General features: G+C 49.3%; 1 protein-coding gene across 9 annotated transcripts in view; it reads left to right on the forward strand.

Annotated features, from left to right (window-relative positions):
* The first annotated feature begins 1,035 nt into the window (after positions 1-1,035).
* LOC114856860 (neuronal cell adhesion molecule-like) overlaps positions 1,036-15,238 on the forward strand; it is a 49,618-nt gene continuing 35,415 nt past the window's right edge. For 7 of the 9 annotated variants that reach the window (XM_029152673.3, XM_041071087.2, XM_055510020.1 and 4 more), the window contains exon 1: positions 1,036-1,206. The gene's annotated coding sequence lies outside the window, so the exon portion shown is untranslated. The remainder of the gene's footprint in view (positions 1,207-15,238) is intronic. The other 2 variants (XM_055510019.1, XM_029152677.3) reach the window with 1 other exon arrangement.

Below are 15,238 nucleotides of genomic sequence, written 5' to 3' on the forward strand. Positions count from 1 at the left end.
AGCGAGGGCAATTAAAACACGTTTCACTAGGCACATGTGAGTGCGATTCCTCTTGTGGCTCATCCAGTCCATCATGAGTCAAACTGCTTTTTGACCTTGGCTGCCTGTCAGTTCCACTTGCTCCCAAATTCCTGTCAATGCATTACACATAAAGCGTTCCATGGTGCGGTGTCGTACTTTTTATATTTAACATTACACCGATTTCCATCTGGCTTCAGATCTGTGTCGCAGCCTAATTTCAGCTAATCTCTGTCAAACACATTCTGGACGGCGACTCGGGGCAGAAACCCCCATATTCCTGCCAAAGCGGGCTTATCCTAGTTACGGCCGCGTCACTGGCTCTCAGCGTTCTGATGTATGGCTGCAGATGGCTGCTGCCGCTAAGCCCGGGATAATGCATGCGCCTGACGCGCGGAGAGTGGACTGAGCGGCAGCGCATCCGCGCGGAGCTGAGCCCACTGGATGCTGCGCCTTTATGAGTGCAGCCCGGCTCTCGGGGGGAACAAGTACAGGCCGCGCTGGTTTCTCTGAGCAGCAAAGGTCCAGAACAGCTGGAGCCCAGTTCCCCCTTTTAAAGGTGAAACAGAATCACTTTGACTAATTGCAGTCTGTTGATGTTTCATGATTTCAGGCTCGTTCTCATTTCACTTTTTCATTTTGTGAGCATTAATAAAATGCACTGGATTATTAAGCCTTTGAGGCTTGGGACGGTTCCAGTGTTGAACATTATTAGTTCTTGTAACATTTTTATGATGATTAAATCTAACGATGACAAATCAGCTGAGATAATAAAAGCGGCTCCCTGCTGTTAAGGACATTGCAGCGCTTTAAAAGACAACTTTCAGCGTGTTTAGCCTAAAACTGTCCAGCTGTTGTCCATCTGGATCAAATACTAATAATGTGTCTTTTTGCAAAGCAATTCACCAGCACGGTTCAGCGCCTTGAGGCCACCGCGCAACTGTAGCGGCGCTGCAGTGCGCGCAATGGGCGTGCGCAAGACCCACAGCGCCGCTGCGCGCCCCCGCCACTATATGCGCGTGTGCGCGCAGCGGTGAACTGGTAGCAGCGAACAGGACCAACGACTGAGAGGCAGCGGAGGCAAGTGCAGGAGGCTCCACGGGACTCCGCGTGAATCACGCCAGCGCACGGCATCGCCTCGTCGCGGGTGGGACTGGACGCGCGGGAGACGCCGCCGGAGGCGAGAAGGTGAGCGGAATTGTGACCGCGCGTCGCGAACACGTGCCGCGGGGCTCCCAGCTCCGTCAGGAGTTCGTGGGGAGAGACGCGGGCTGCGCGGCTTCCGGCGGCGTCTCTGTCCGGTTGACAGCGTCGCTCAAGGACGCGAGGCGCCGGCGGATGTTTGCAAAGCGGGGTCTCTAATAACGCGCCGCACTTTGCCGAGGCGCGTGAACGCGTTCGCCCGCGGCTCCCTCCGTCAGAGCGGACAGGAGCTGGAGCAGGTGTTCACCTCCACGACACGACTGTCACGAGGCTTGACACAGCGCAGCCTGAGAAAAACGGCACTTCTCTCGTCTACGCGTTTGCCGCTGTTTGGGATCCTCGGATAGATTAATAGATAGAGGGGGGGGGGGGGGCTGTGAGTTGACAGTTGTTTTTCGTCCTGTGTTGATGAAATTGATGCCCTTGCAAACAAAATCCCTCTCGTCCTAAGCTGATTTTCTCCCCGTGCATAAATTCTGTCATATTCACAACACGACCGTCTCGCTTTGTTTGACCACTGTTCCTTTGCTCTCATTTCCCTTTTATCATGTTCACTCTGATAATTACAGTACAGTCCCCTCTGAGATTCTGGTGCCACTGTACCTGTTCATCCCACGCTGCTCATTTCATGGAGCCAAGTCCTCGTTATACCAGGAAAAACACACATTGTCACCCAATCCCCTTTTTACCCCCCTCCTCCTCCTCCTCATGGTCAAAGCTTCACTCAAAGTGGGGGGGGGGGTCTCACCATCACCATCACGCAACAATAACACCCTCCTCCTCCTCCTCTCCTGCTCGTCTCACGCACACATGCCTCGGCTGGACACTTTCTCCGCTGCTCACGTCGCCAAATTAATGCCATGCTAATGACCTGTGCTTTATTGTCTCTGGAAGGCCTGACACACTTTCTAGTAATGTTTATTCACTCGGGGCAGACCGCTGGTAATCTGTTTAAGAAGATAACAATATCCCTCTATCGCCGCCCTTATGTCTACTTTGCATTCATTCAGAAACAGGCGGCAAATTGTGCGCTGCCACTTTACGGGTGCACATAACGTGGCTGCTGGTCTCTGGGCGGCCTCTCCAGTGTAGCAGCGGCTGTCACCGTGGACATCAGGCTCATTTCACCGGTGTGGAGAAATCAGGACAAGATAGTGACCTATATTATGCCGCCGTCTTTACTTTCACCCTGGACAAAAAACGGCACTGGGGCGGGGGAAGATTTGCATAACTAAGAGATTACCATGACACATGTTGGTCGGAGTTGTTGTGAGGGCACCGCTCCGTCCCACCGCTGACCTAAAAGCTTTGGCGCGCGGCTCGGCTCCGGGGGCTGTGGGAAAAGTTTGGGTGTTGGAGGGAAAATGCCACCGATTCGCCTCCGTGGGCGGGAGAAACACGAGGACTATTCGGCCTGATGTGAGAAACGGCGCTGCTGTGAGCGGCCGTCTGTGGCACGGTGAACCCGGCCAACCACAGGACGGGACCGAGCGGCCCGGGGGACCGGTTCTGTGTCACTGGTGGCAATGAGGGTGACATCATTTGTCAGAGGGACTGATGGGAATCTGGGAGCTTCTCACTCGGTCGATTCATCTGAACACGGACGAAGGGATGACCTTTAAACCGTGTTGGCCAGTAAACAGAAGAAACCCAGTGTCCTCCCAGTGCTGGGACCTAAAAGATGCGACACGTTCGAGGATTGTCTTGATCTGGGGACGGCGACATTCAAGTCAAACAAGAAATTGAGCTGAATCAATAGATGATTGACAAAAAAGCATTGTTGAGTTGAACCCAGGGCACTTTCGTATGGCCCGGATCATCTACAGTGTGCTCCCAACAAACGTGGGAGGTGTGTGATGGCCTCCCACCTGTCTATGCCACCATAATTCCTTTGTCATTTGAAATTGGGAAGGCGCGTCTGAACGACACGCCGTTATAGGTCACTCCGGCTGACTGACTGAATGATTGAGCGGCTCTGGAGACACGTGTGCTGCTCCACTGTGATGAGGCCGACCCTCTGGGGACCGGCGGAGGCCCCTGCTATCCATTAGTGACACGGCGCTCTGGATGCCTCGTCCCGGCGGGCCAGTCACACGGACGCGGCCCGGACCTCTTGTCACAAGCATGTTGGTCTCATTTTGGGGCCGATGAAGGCCTCATTAGAGCAGAACCGAGGGAACACGTCCTCCCGCTTCATGGCCGCCTTCGTCGTGATTTGGACAAATGCGAGCGGAAGCAGTCTGAGCGTATGCAAAGACGGACACGCGTGGGTTTCCCTTCCTCTCGCTCCCTCTGAGTGGAGCGTGTATGGGTGCAAGCTGGTGGGTGCAATTAGAGTTTCACACTCGGTTAGGCAGCAGCTCTAATGGGGATCGACACATTCCTGAAAACCGGCTCCACACAGCTGCATGTTTACATCCAGGCCAGTTTCGCCTTATCATGAGAAGATGATGACAAATGGATATTTGATGATTTATGCTACCTGAGTAATTGGATGCAAAGATGTGCAGCGTCTTTCCTATTTCTGCCATTTTTGCTTAAAATGTTGGTTGGCTTTTAAATTGATGCAGTCAAATTAAAAGAATTTTGTTAACAGATAATTTAATAAATATAATTTAAAACTACAAAGGCTAAAGACTGTACATTCTACTAAAACTGGACGGGTGTTCAGTTGACCGGCTCGCAGGAGGTGATGCCGTGTCAATGGCTGGTTTTGTTACATAAAGACAGCCATTACTGCCGCACCATAGGGGGGAGGCACGCTGAACCTGTGCCTCACTACGCCGCCGGACTTGTCAAAAATTGAAAGAAACATGTTGATGTTTCACCTTGGTCTTTGGTGAGTCTTGGTATTTTTTTTTTCTAGACCCTGATCAGTCACTACCTTGATTAGGGGAACTATTTGAAGCCTAAAGTCATGCGAAAGATGTGAATAAATGGGATTTTTTGTTTTCCTAAAACATGAGGATATACTGTTAGTTTTAGAGCTTTTGGGGTTATGTACTAAAGCATGGATTTAAAAACATCACCTTGGGATTTGAGGCAGATAATCTGAAGCTGTAAAAATGTAAAAAAAGTGGACAGTTTCAAGTGTAGTCCCCACCTTCCATCTTCCTCTTTGTCTTTCATGAAGCTGTTGGTTCTTGGACAGATGGTGGGTAAGCAGTGGTCAGTGTGGTTGTTCCTGGACAGCTCATTGTGATTGAATCATTACACCAGGGATGTGCACCGTGACTGTCATCACGCGCGACCACTCAAGGCTTATTATCCCACTTATCACCCGCGTCAGGTTATTACACCCCTTAGTGCGAACAAAGAAAATAGAGACGCTGTCTTCTGTCCCAAACAACTGCCAGGGTGTGACAGCAATAGAGAGCCCTTCACAAGGGGATAATGGTATGTAATGTTTGTGGGTTTTATGTTTCCTTCCACCCCCAGTTGAGCGCCTGACATGTTAACTAGTGCCGTATAACATTGGAACTGACTCCCAGTCAACCTCGAGTTCAGGGTCTTGAACAAACGAGACGTGCGCTACGAGCACATTCTCTTAAGATGCTCAGCTGTCTTTCCACCCACTAGAAGAAAGTGGGAGTGTTTTGCAGCTTCTCCGAGCTTTAGGAGGGAGGAGGGGTGGATCATGTACCTCGGTTGATGCTGAGAAGGGGCAGCGGGGAACAAAGGGGATCTGTTTTCTCTGTCTGCACTGGTGGGGAGGCTGTTCTGGAGGCTTCCTTCCTAAGGGGGTGGCTGCAACGGCCACAAAAGAAAAGTGGGTGTCGGAGCTACTGTTCGTCTGTGGGAGCTACTATTCAAAGGGTTGTTCCTGCAGAAGAGGCAGTCCTTGCTTTCGAATGCCTCAGGCCTCTTGAAGCTCGGGCCAGCTTTGGATGGGCAGCAGATGTTGGAGTGGTAGTCAGCAGCCCAGTGGCAGCACATAACAGGGACCAGTGCTTCCCTTTCCTGTCCAGCGAACAACAGGAGGTGGACTCCGCACCACCGGCAGGGTGTACCCTCGCCAAAATGACAGCGCATTCAAGAAGAGTGTTTACATGAATGCGTTCTGTTCTCAAGCCTCCATCTTCCTCCTCTTTGCATAGAGCTTAAGAAAAACTCAGCTGCACATCCCACTCTCTGTTGGCACAGCGCTGCAGCCCACTTGTGTTGTCTAATAGCTCAGCAAATACATCACTGCAGCTCCTATTCTGCTTATAACATTAGAGGTTTGAAGAACGGCCCTGCCAAGGAATCACGAGCCTCCACACTCCCTGCACCCTCTTTTTAATCATTACATCCTATAAACTGGTAGCAGTGGGGGTCTCTGAAGAGATCAGTGGAGCAAAAGCGTAGATTATCTTTTTGGTCCCAGAACATGATGCAACTCTGATTGAATCAACAGGAAAGAAGCTGACACTTAGTTGTCAGCTCACGAATGAAGTTGACATGGAAACGCAAAGTGGCTTTGCTACGGTTCAGGAGGATCACTGACCTCAAGGTCTTACTCTCTCCTGCCCTTGCCCCTCTGCCCCCTCCCACACCTCGGCTGAGGGTAAGACACCATGTTAGCAGCTCTGCAGCCACCAGTGAAGGGTTCTTAATCCAAGTGGGATGACAGCTTGGCTCTGGATGCTGTTTCTGTGGCGCTGAGACCAATGGGCTTTTCTTTCTGTCTTTTTCATCCTTTAAACCCCCCAAACACAGCCGCAGGAATCCTGGGAAGAAAAAATTCCTCAGAGGCAGACAAAGGAATAAGATGGTAAACAAATCCAAGAGTAGATCTACGATTCCTCCATTCATTCAGGAGGAGATAAATGCGCACGTCCCTCCAGACATCCCCAAAGCATAATACACAAGGAAGGCGCAGCGGCTGCTTTATTTTTGTTTCCTTTCTATTTGCCCTCGTGCCCTGAGTTGTGTAAGAAGCATAATCTATATGCAGATAATCTTTGCCCAGGCATCAGATTGAGTAGTGAAGATTGAGGTCAGGAAACCATTAGGTTATAAAATGTTGTAGAGCTCTTAAACCAAATCCCTTTTCCTGCCTTTACACCAAACAGCTGAAGCAAGTGAGCCAGTAGTTAACACATCCCCAACAATCAGCATGAAGCATCTTTGCTTGCAGACTGAGTCACTCTGCCTGGAAGCTTCATACTGAGGGTACAGGCAGTGACATTGTGTTTCCTAGGATGTGGGAGTTTCCAGCCTTGTCTTCATCATTGCTTATGTTATTTGTTTTGAGTTTAGTTTTTTTAGTAGCTGGTCAGAGAATCAATCATTAAAACATTGTTGAACCAACATACAATACATGTCGACTAGACCTGCAAGGATGCTGAGTTCACCAGGTTTTCCTAGAACGCCCTTTATATCGGCCCTTTAAGTTTTCAACCACTACAAGAAAATTAGATTTATTAACGGAAGCCCAAGGACATCCAGCACGGAGCTGACTGCGCTCGGCCCCTTGCCAGAGCAATTTAGGATCAAACGTGAGTGATGGAATAGCAATCAGCGTAATCTGCTTGTGGTCAGTCCTTTGCTGGTTTCTCAGCACCGGGCATCTTTAGAAGCTGGAGGAATGTTATTGTCACCCAGATAATTCCTGGCTGTGGGCTACAGCTGGGGAGGATGGACAAATGGCAACTGCGTTTATCAGGATGTCCTCTGAGGCTGGCCAGCCTGATAACCCAATCAAACGTCTAGTGTGGCCGAGAGCTGTCTGGACCGGCACTGGGCTGTTTCACTCTTACGTTCCTTCATCTGTGTGGAAATATCAATGAGTCTTTGTTGGCTGTTGCCAAAACCCTGTGGTGTTAATGCAAAGTCTCTTAAAGAGACGATGACACTAATCATCTTTTAGTTTAGTGGGCATCTGCAGAAGGAGAAGGTTTCTGTATGTTTTACCACACAGTTCCACCATTTGTATGCGTGGATCTGGCCATGAATGGCATCTCTCATATTGGTTTTAGTTGGTATTGTGCTGGCAGAGGTTGAAAAGACTCTGGTGTGAAGCAGACCTAATGCTCGGGTCTTCGGGGTTGGCTGCCTTGGGGCCTCTCAGGGCACAATGACCACATGGCTCTGTTAGCAGTGCTTTGGTGGACATGTTACTCAGAGGGGCTACTGCGTGACCGAGGGCACACCTCCACACATCCTGGGAGGAAAATAGGACTCTCTCACTCATTGGCCATTTACATTGTGCCACTGAGGTGGAATTCATGCGGTTTATGGTTTTGAAGTCAATATGCTGAATGTGTTTGACATTTCTAGGTATGTGGAAGGCGCAGCTGAATGTCACGGGTCAGTCTTTAGATCTTCAGCAATGCTTTCATGCAATGCGATTGGTGTTGAATAATAGAGGAAATTGTTAATGTACCGAGAGGCAGCACTGGCCCCTGGTTTCTGTTCCTGCAAGTTAAACTCGGCACATAAGGTTTAACATAATAGTTCCCCTGATTGAATGATAATAACTAAGAGTGGAGTCTTATTTCCAAAGCTAGACTCAGATCGTAGCACTGTACTTAGGATACTTATAGAACTATTAAACCCGTTTTATAATCTGAGCTTGTAGCTATGGGATTTAAATAAAGAGCAGCCACTGGCCTGAGAGCCGATTCAACACTGATCCCCCTCAGTCTCTCTCCCCTCGTTCTCCAGCTCTTATTACCTTTCTCATTCAGTTAACTCTCAGTCTACCTTTGCTAACTTTTATTCTACATTAACTGGTTTGAGGTCTCATCTGATCTGGAGTTTACGCAGACCTGCTAGAAGTTATGAAGAAATAAAGGGACAGACTTATCTGTTCTAATGAAATGTTATGAAATGTAGCATCACGTCGGAAGATTGATGTTTTTGGCCAAACCTGAAGGTTTGATTTGCTTTATGAATCTGTCAACACTTCTGTCAAGACTCAACTTTCTACTATAAGACAGATGTGTCTAAGATACTGAAGATATTGGTTCAAGTTTGTATAATTTTGGTAAAATAGAATCCATGACTTGATCTATATTCACCACAAAATCAAATTACATTGGACTCATATTAGATGTACAATATGCCACTTGGTTAAAAAAAAATATAACATACCTCCATTAATTGTGGGAGCATGATCACATTAACCTTCCAATTTTAATCTTTTTACTGTCAACTGTCTGATTTAATTATTGTCACTCAGTTAATAGTTCGACTGATTAGACAGAGTCCAAAAATCTGTTCCCCTTGAGGTTACTTCATAAATTCCTCTGGACTCTATCTGGATGTGTGTTAGGTTGGCATCATTTTAGTAGCTTACATGTTTATGTCCTGAGGGTGAATCTGAAGGCAACTAGTACCATTCCTTCCAATCTCGCATAGTCTCTTCTGTAAACACGTAGGCGTTCACTGATGTACCGAATCGGAGCAGAAAAGGGGAACTACATGGAGGTCGCACTGATTGGATTCTCCACAGTCACCAGCACTGAAAGAAGAAATCTAATTAGGCCTCAGGCGACCCAAGTCAAACTCCCAAGGATTACCCAGGCCCTGCACCCTAAACCCAACCCTGGGGGAGAGTGATAACTAGACTCCCATAATCTGAAGCTGGTTCTGACTAGAGGGGGTTGATGATGAAATCCCTGCAAACTGAATCAATCAGCCCAATGGCAGTGATTACCCACATCTCCCCGGGTTCAGGAGTATTTCAGTCGCACCATCCTGGGAGCGGAGGAACATGACAGGTAACCTCCCTTCAAATCAAGCCTCGGTTTTCCCAAAGTTGGTCTGCGTTAATGTTCTACACCGAGGCGGCAAGTACAAGCGCATATGGCTCCGGGACTGTCTGTGTGTTTTTGAGAGATAATGACAGAAAAACTGATTTCATGCTGAGTTTCATCCGTATCGCTTGCAATCCCCCCTGCGCTTTGAAGTCAAATTAGAAGTGTGTCTGTATGGGTGGAAACGACAGACAGATTAGAGAACAGAAAACATGCCTTGAAAGAGCATTTGACTCTCCTCCCCCTCATCCTCACAGAGAAATAAAGCCCAGCAAAGTATCCTGTCCCAACTTTAGGATGTGGGATTGGTTTTAGGGCTGCTTTTCTCTTGCTCCTTTGTTTGAGAGAAACTACACGTTTACTGTGGTCTTTGCTTTTCAGCGCTCCTCGATACTGGCACTCCTTGAGGAGAATAACGCACAACAGGAGGCCGCTATTGATCAGGTATTGGTCTATGGGAGAGGAGGACGAGGTGAAGAGGGTGAGGGGTCAGGATGGGGTGAGAGACGGTGACCAGGACTTGCTCTCCGTCCTTCCAGGATGCAGCCAAGTCTGAATTACGGCCCTGTTGTTTAGATCCTGGGGACAATGCGCCTCCTGGAGGTTTGGTGAATCGTCCTCTCCCCATGCGTTTCACTGACCTGTGCCCGTGTGAACTCTCAGATTGTAAGAGCCGCTCCTCTTTCCGGCATCTCCAGGTCAAAGCTGTCGTCTCTTCCTGCTTTCTCGTCTGATTGCTGCGTATTTCCTGCGAGATGCGTCTCACAGTTCAGCATCAAAACGCAGCTGGAGCTGCAAAAGCAAAAGCTGAAAACGCTCTTCTGGCCTCAGAACAGTAGCTTCACAGTTTGTTTCTCTCCATCTGTTTAGACGAGCTGTGACTCAGCTGAAATCGGAATTTGGATGTGAATTGTGGATGTTGGCATCCTTGACAGTCGCTAGCTGAGTTCCTTCCAAATGACTGGTTCAGAGAATGTAAAGAGGACTGTGAATAAAACCTACTGATCTAATGTTCTTCTGTGGCCAAGGTCCATTTTTAACCTCATCGTCCCATGAAACTTTTGACTCGCATTGTGTGGAATTGAAGCGTGATGGAGTAGGTGGCTGCAGAGCACCCGCCCCGGACGGCTCGTCATAGCTCCTCACTGTGATTGACACGTCGCTTCTTTTTTCACATCGGACATGGTGGAATGGTATAAAAGTGGCCTTTTTACATAACATTGGACAATCGCACGCCTAACCTCCTTCATTCACCACTGGGCCTCTGCGAATTCAAACTGGAGCAACCTCAGCATATCTGTGTTTTGTAATGCTAAAATTAGCAGAATCTGAAGCATGTGCTTGATATGGAAATGAGGAAGGAAACGCTTCAGAATAGGCACAATTCACTTTAGAGATAGTTGTGATACGGAACCTTTTGCTTTTGTGGCTGTCACATGACCATTTCAGACCTGCTCCACCACTTAGCCCAGTATGTCTCTGACCATATGGCAGGGTGGGAATTAAATATCACACAAGAGAGCATCTACCAGTCCCCATGGCCTCATTTAAATAACTTCTTATTTCTGCCTCCTTCAAATTCTCCTAATGTTTCTGCTGCAGTGCCGTTTGAGAACAGCACGTTGTGGCTGGTGATTTATGACGGCGTCGGCAGACGTGGCATAAATACCCACTTGTGTGACGCGGGGACGTTTCCCCTCATAGACTCACGCAGCAGCAGCTCTCGCCTGTGCACGGTGCAGGAGCGTGCTGCACTAAATGTTTAATGGCAAGTTAAGGGATAAGGCATCGTCTGTGGGCGCCCGCATAGTGTCTCGTTCCCAACTGGCCGGGCTCCAGTGCTCACTGCAGTATCTGACCCACTGCACTGCTGCACTGAGACGGATGCCAGTCTTTTTATAAGCATATTGACCCGGTTCTCTCACTTTGGTCAGACTGGGAAGTTGCTCAGCCACCTCTTCAGTGTTCCTCACCTGTATTTCATACTCTTGGCTGGCCTTCTTCCTCGCAGCCTCAGCGTTGGAGCCGTCAGCCACCAGCCTGTGTCACGGTCAAAGCCTCAGTGTTTCACTGAAGCCCTGGCCGTCCTTCAATGGCTCTTTCAGCGCCGCTTGGTGACAATGCATTTTTTCCATGCCATAAAGCAGATGCTGTATTATGGCAGCACAATGCTGGGCCCATCTGAAACTGTTTACCATGTGAAAGGCTCACCGGGATCAGGATGCCGACCACTGTGTGGGGCTTTTTGACTTGCCACTCTGTAATGAGTGCACTGTGGAAGGGGACGGCGCGGGCAGCTTTAACCGGCATTGTGATCAGTGCAGGGAGAGAGGAAACGCAGTATAAAGTGCTGATACAGCCTATTCTTCTGAGGCCGGGGCTTTTATGCTTAATAGAATAGAGATTACTATGGTGTCAAATGAGCTTGTCAGCAGTTACACCTACAGGTAAATATCCAGGACACTTGCAGTTCAGACGTTTATCAGGCTTTAAAACTATGTTTAAACTGTTGGTGGACTAAACTTTTTAGAGGATTTGCTGTGAAAGCAGTCCCCGACTCTAAACACAGGCTTTAGGTGCTGATATCAACAGTCTGACTTTAGAAACTAAACTAAACTAAAAGTGTTGGAACAAGTCCCACAGTTAAATAATTGCCTCCCTCTGTGTGGTTGGGACCCGTCTGCTCTTATCTTGCTCTTTGTTAGTGGAGCACTCCCCAACCTGCACATTATATATAAAAACACAAGTGCAGCGGTGTGGACCCGGCTCTGCTGAAGGAACCGAGCCCGGCTCTTAGTCGCTAATTGAGCACTCAGGCACTCGGTCGCTCGCCAGTCAAAATCTCCCACAGCCCAGACAGGAGACAGGCAGCACTCAGACCTTTTCCTCAAGTTGAGGCGTCCTCGCCTCAGACACCCCCCCCCCCCCCCCCCCCATTCACAGGGCTTATCCTCTCTGGCTCCAGCTGGTCGTTAGTCATCATGCCAAGGACGCATGACACATCTATCATGTCGAGAGTTGGACAAATAACGGCGGCCCCACACGCATAGACGCCCAGACGGGGACGGGTTTAAGTACATTAACCCTGCTCCAGTCCCACTTCACAAGACGGACGGCACTACAGTAAATAAGGAAGCCGCTGTGGGTGTATGAGGCAGGTTTGCCTGTGCAGAGGGTTTATAGCACTGCAGCTGGAGGACTGGGTTTCAGTAGAAGAAGGAACAAGTTGGTTTGCATGTTCATGAACTGTAATTACTTCTATCTCTACGCTTTTAATCTGAGCAGACTCCATTTCTTTCTGTGATCTGTTCACCTTTAAATCCTGCGGCCTCCTCGTCGTGACGCTGCCATCTGTGCTTTTGTTATGTCATTCCCCTGAAGAGTACAAGGTGTCGTGTCACAACTGCAGCAGTATCGGTTTTCCTTATCTAGACTGAGACAGACCACAGACACGAACACGGTCCAGTTCTGCAGCACAGATACAGCTGGCCTCTGAGGGAAGCCAGGCCTGAATGCCTGTAAATGACAGGGCTGTTGTCTCCCTGTAAATCAAGGGAAGGTCTCTTCTCGCAGCAGCTTCTCATCCTCTGCGCCAGCTCCTCTGACACCGCGCATTCAGGCAGAACTCGTCTGTCAGCTCCGTTTTTTTTGTCGCTAATTTATTCATTTAAGCAGCGGCAGCCACATTCAAAGACAATGGCGCACAAGCGCCGAGTTGAATTAACCTCAATAATTATGCAGATTCGAGGAGAGAAAAGCCCAATTGTTACACACTCCTCAAAATTCCTGCCCCCTCCTGAGCATGACATCCAAGTGAATAAATTACTAGAGCCAAGGAACGAACTCGCCTCCCAAGAATGCACTTGGAGGGAGAATGCGTAGACGGTGCCTCCCAAGGTCGGCCATTATTGTTTATGTTGACGCTGCTGATGGACAGTCGGCGGTCTAATGGAAGCATGTGTCCACTGTAAGTGCATTATCCCAAGGCAGCGCAGCAGAGCATCCATTTTCTCCAAACATTTGAAAGGAATCGACTTCAAGCGTTTCCAATAAAGTTCTGGTTTAAAGTGCTAATGGGCTGTTTGATCAATAGTTGAGCTTTTCCATTGTAAATACCAGATCGTATGCCTGGTTTTGGGAGATCTCTTCGGTCCAGTAACAGGCCGTTTTAATGTTATATCAACTGCTCATTATTATTATTTTCGTGTAGATAATGATCTTATGACCAAGCAAATACCATAAAAATGTATTGGTCCATTGTTTCCCAGTTAACGTAGTAAATTAGTTTTCTATATTAAACTTTAAGTACGTGGCATTTGTTTTTGAAATCAATACCAAATATTTGCTTGTTCCACCTCTATAAATATTGCTGTTCTGCCTTTTATATTAAGGCCAGCTTTATGTCTTCTGGCATTGATCAAACAAAGTAAATCATTAAAACATGGCCGTGGGCCCTGACTAATGATATTTGCCGGAGCGGAGGAATTGATCACCAGAACAGCCCATGGGTGAAAGGAAAGAGGCATCAAACTTTGAGGCAGGACACTTCAGTGGTGACATCTCTACGTCTAATCCCACTGTTGAGAAATAACAAGGCATCGGCTGAGTCCGGGGAAAAACAACACTAACAGAAGCTCATTTGCTAAAAACAAGGGCAGCTGAAATCCTAATGTACAACCCTGCGGAGGAGATGAAAGGCTGCCTCCGACGGCGTGGCTGATGCTCAGCCCGTCTCTGATGGAGCCAAACGAGTGAGGAAGGAACGGAAGCCCGGGGATGTTGTTTTTACTCAGGTGTTTCTAAGAATAGAAAACTGGCTTAGAGCAAAACGTCTCCCCGTTGTCTGTGTTTGCAGGCTCCTGATTGCGTTAATAACCGGGATCATTCACATTGTAAAGACGTGGGGTAAGTCAACCGGACGCGTGCTTTCGCAGCTCGCGACCGCTGTCCAACGGAAACGCGACCGCTCGCTCAAAGGCGGCCTGCGTTTGTTTAGGGATGTGTGTGCGGGTGAATTATTGATGCAGTGTAAATCCAATCTGGCTCCTGGCAGGTGCGACGTGTGTGTGTGTGTGTGTGTGTGTGTGTGTGTGTGTGTGTGTGTGTGTGTGTGTGTGTGTGTGTGTGTGTGTGTGTGTGTGTGTGTGTGTGTGTGTGTGTGTGTGTGTGTGCGCGTGTGTGCCTGTGTGAGACGCTGTCACACAGGAGGAAGGAGCCGTTCTGTAATTAAAAGGCGGCCCCGTCTGCAGTCCTGCCCACACATGGCAGCTATAGGAGCACAGCCTATAGGCCCAGCGTGCTTTACTTTACACGCGACCACCACAGCGTTCACACACGCCGTTGCCATAGAAAACCCAGTCTCTCCTGCTCACTATCCATCTGTTGAACAGCACCGTCTCTTCTCTCCTCCACCCTCCTCCTTCTCCTCGCGCCGTCTTCGCTCCTCGCGCTCCTCCTTCCTCTCTCTCTCCTCCCTGTGCCACAGTGGAGCTGCAGCCGTCTGTTGCTGAGCAGCGCTCGGACAGGACCACTGATGCCCTATGTCCCATTGTCCCCGGGCCGTCACCTGCACCGGAGCACACCAAGTCTGGGGGGGGGTGGGAGGGAGGTGGGAGGACTTGGGGGGGGGGGGAGCGACGCGAGAGGGGGGACGGACAGAGAGGGGGACGCGGTCACGGAGCGAAGCCGGACGAGAACGGCGTCCTGTTAAACACATTTCAACCACTACTGAGTTTTCATTCTTCTGATGCGCTCACGCTTCTTTATGTCATCGCTGTTCCTCTCTCCATTAAACTCCGCTCCTCTGCGTCGCGTCTCGGCACCTGCGGCGCCCTGGCGTCTGCCGTGGACGTGGTTGGAGCCGTGTTTTATTCAGCGAAGCCAGCTTTTATTCATTCTCTGTGCACCGAGGACGGAAAAGCTGCACATTCACCAGCATTAACGAGTCCGTTGCGTCTCTGCTTTGTTCAGACTCGTGTGGATCCCGGAATAACTCCCACTAACACCTGAGGCCCCCTGACTTGAGGTTCTGCAGAACCGGGAGGCTGACGCTTGTGGTTTTAGGAGAAATGTCTTGACAACCATTACAGGCACCCTCTCCTATTAGACCTGTCAGGTCGGTGCCGCTCCAGCATCATGCTGGCGTGCGTCCTGGGAGGCTCCGCCCATGTCGGGGGAGACAGGTGGGAGAGGATGAGACGATGGAGGAGGTGCAGAGGGGAGATCCCGCCCCCCTCCCGCTGCCGCCAACCGCACTTCAAAGACGCCTCCTGGAG

This window comes from Betta splendens, chromosome 6, assembly GCF_900634795.4.
Source record: "Betta splendens chromosome 6, fBetSpl5.4, whole genome shotgun sequence".
Lineage (NCBI taxonomy): Eukaryota > Metazoa > Chordata > Actinopteri > Anabantiformes > Osphronemidae > Betta > Betta splendens.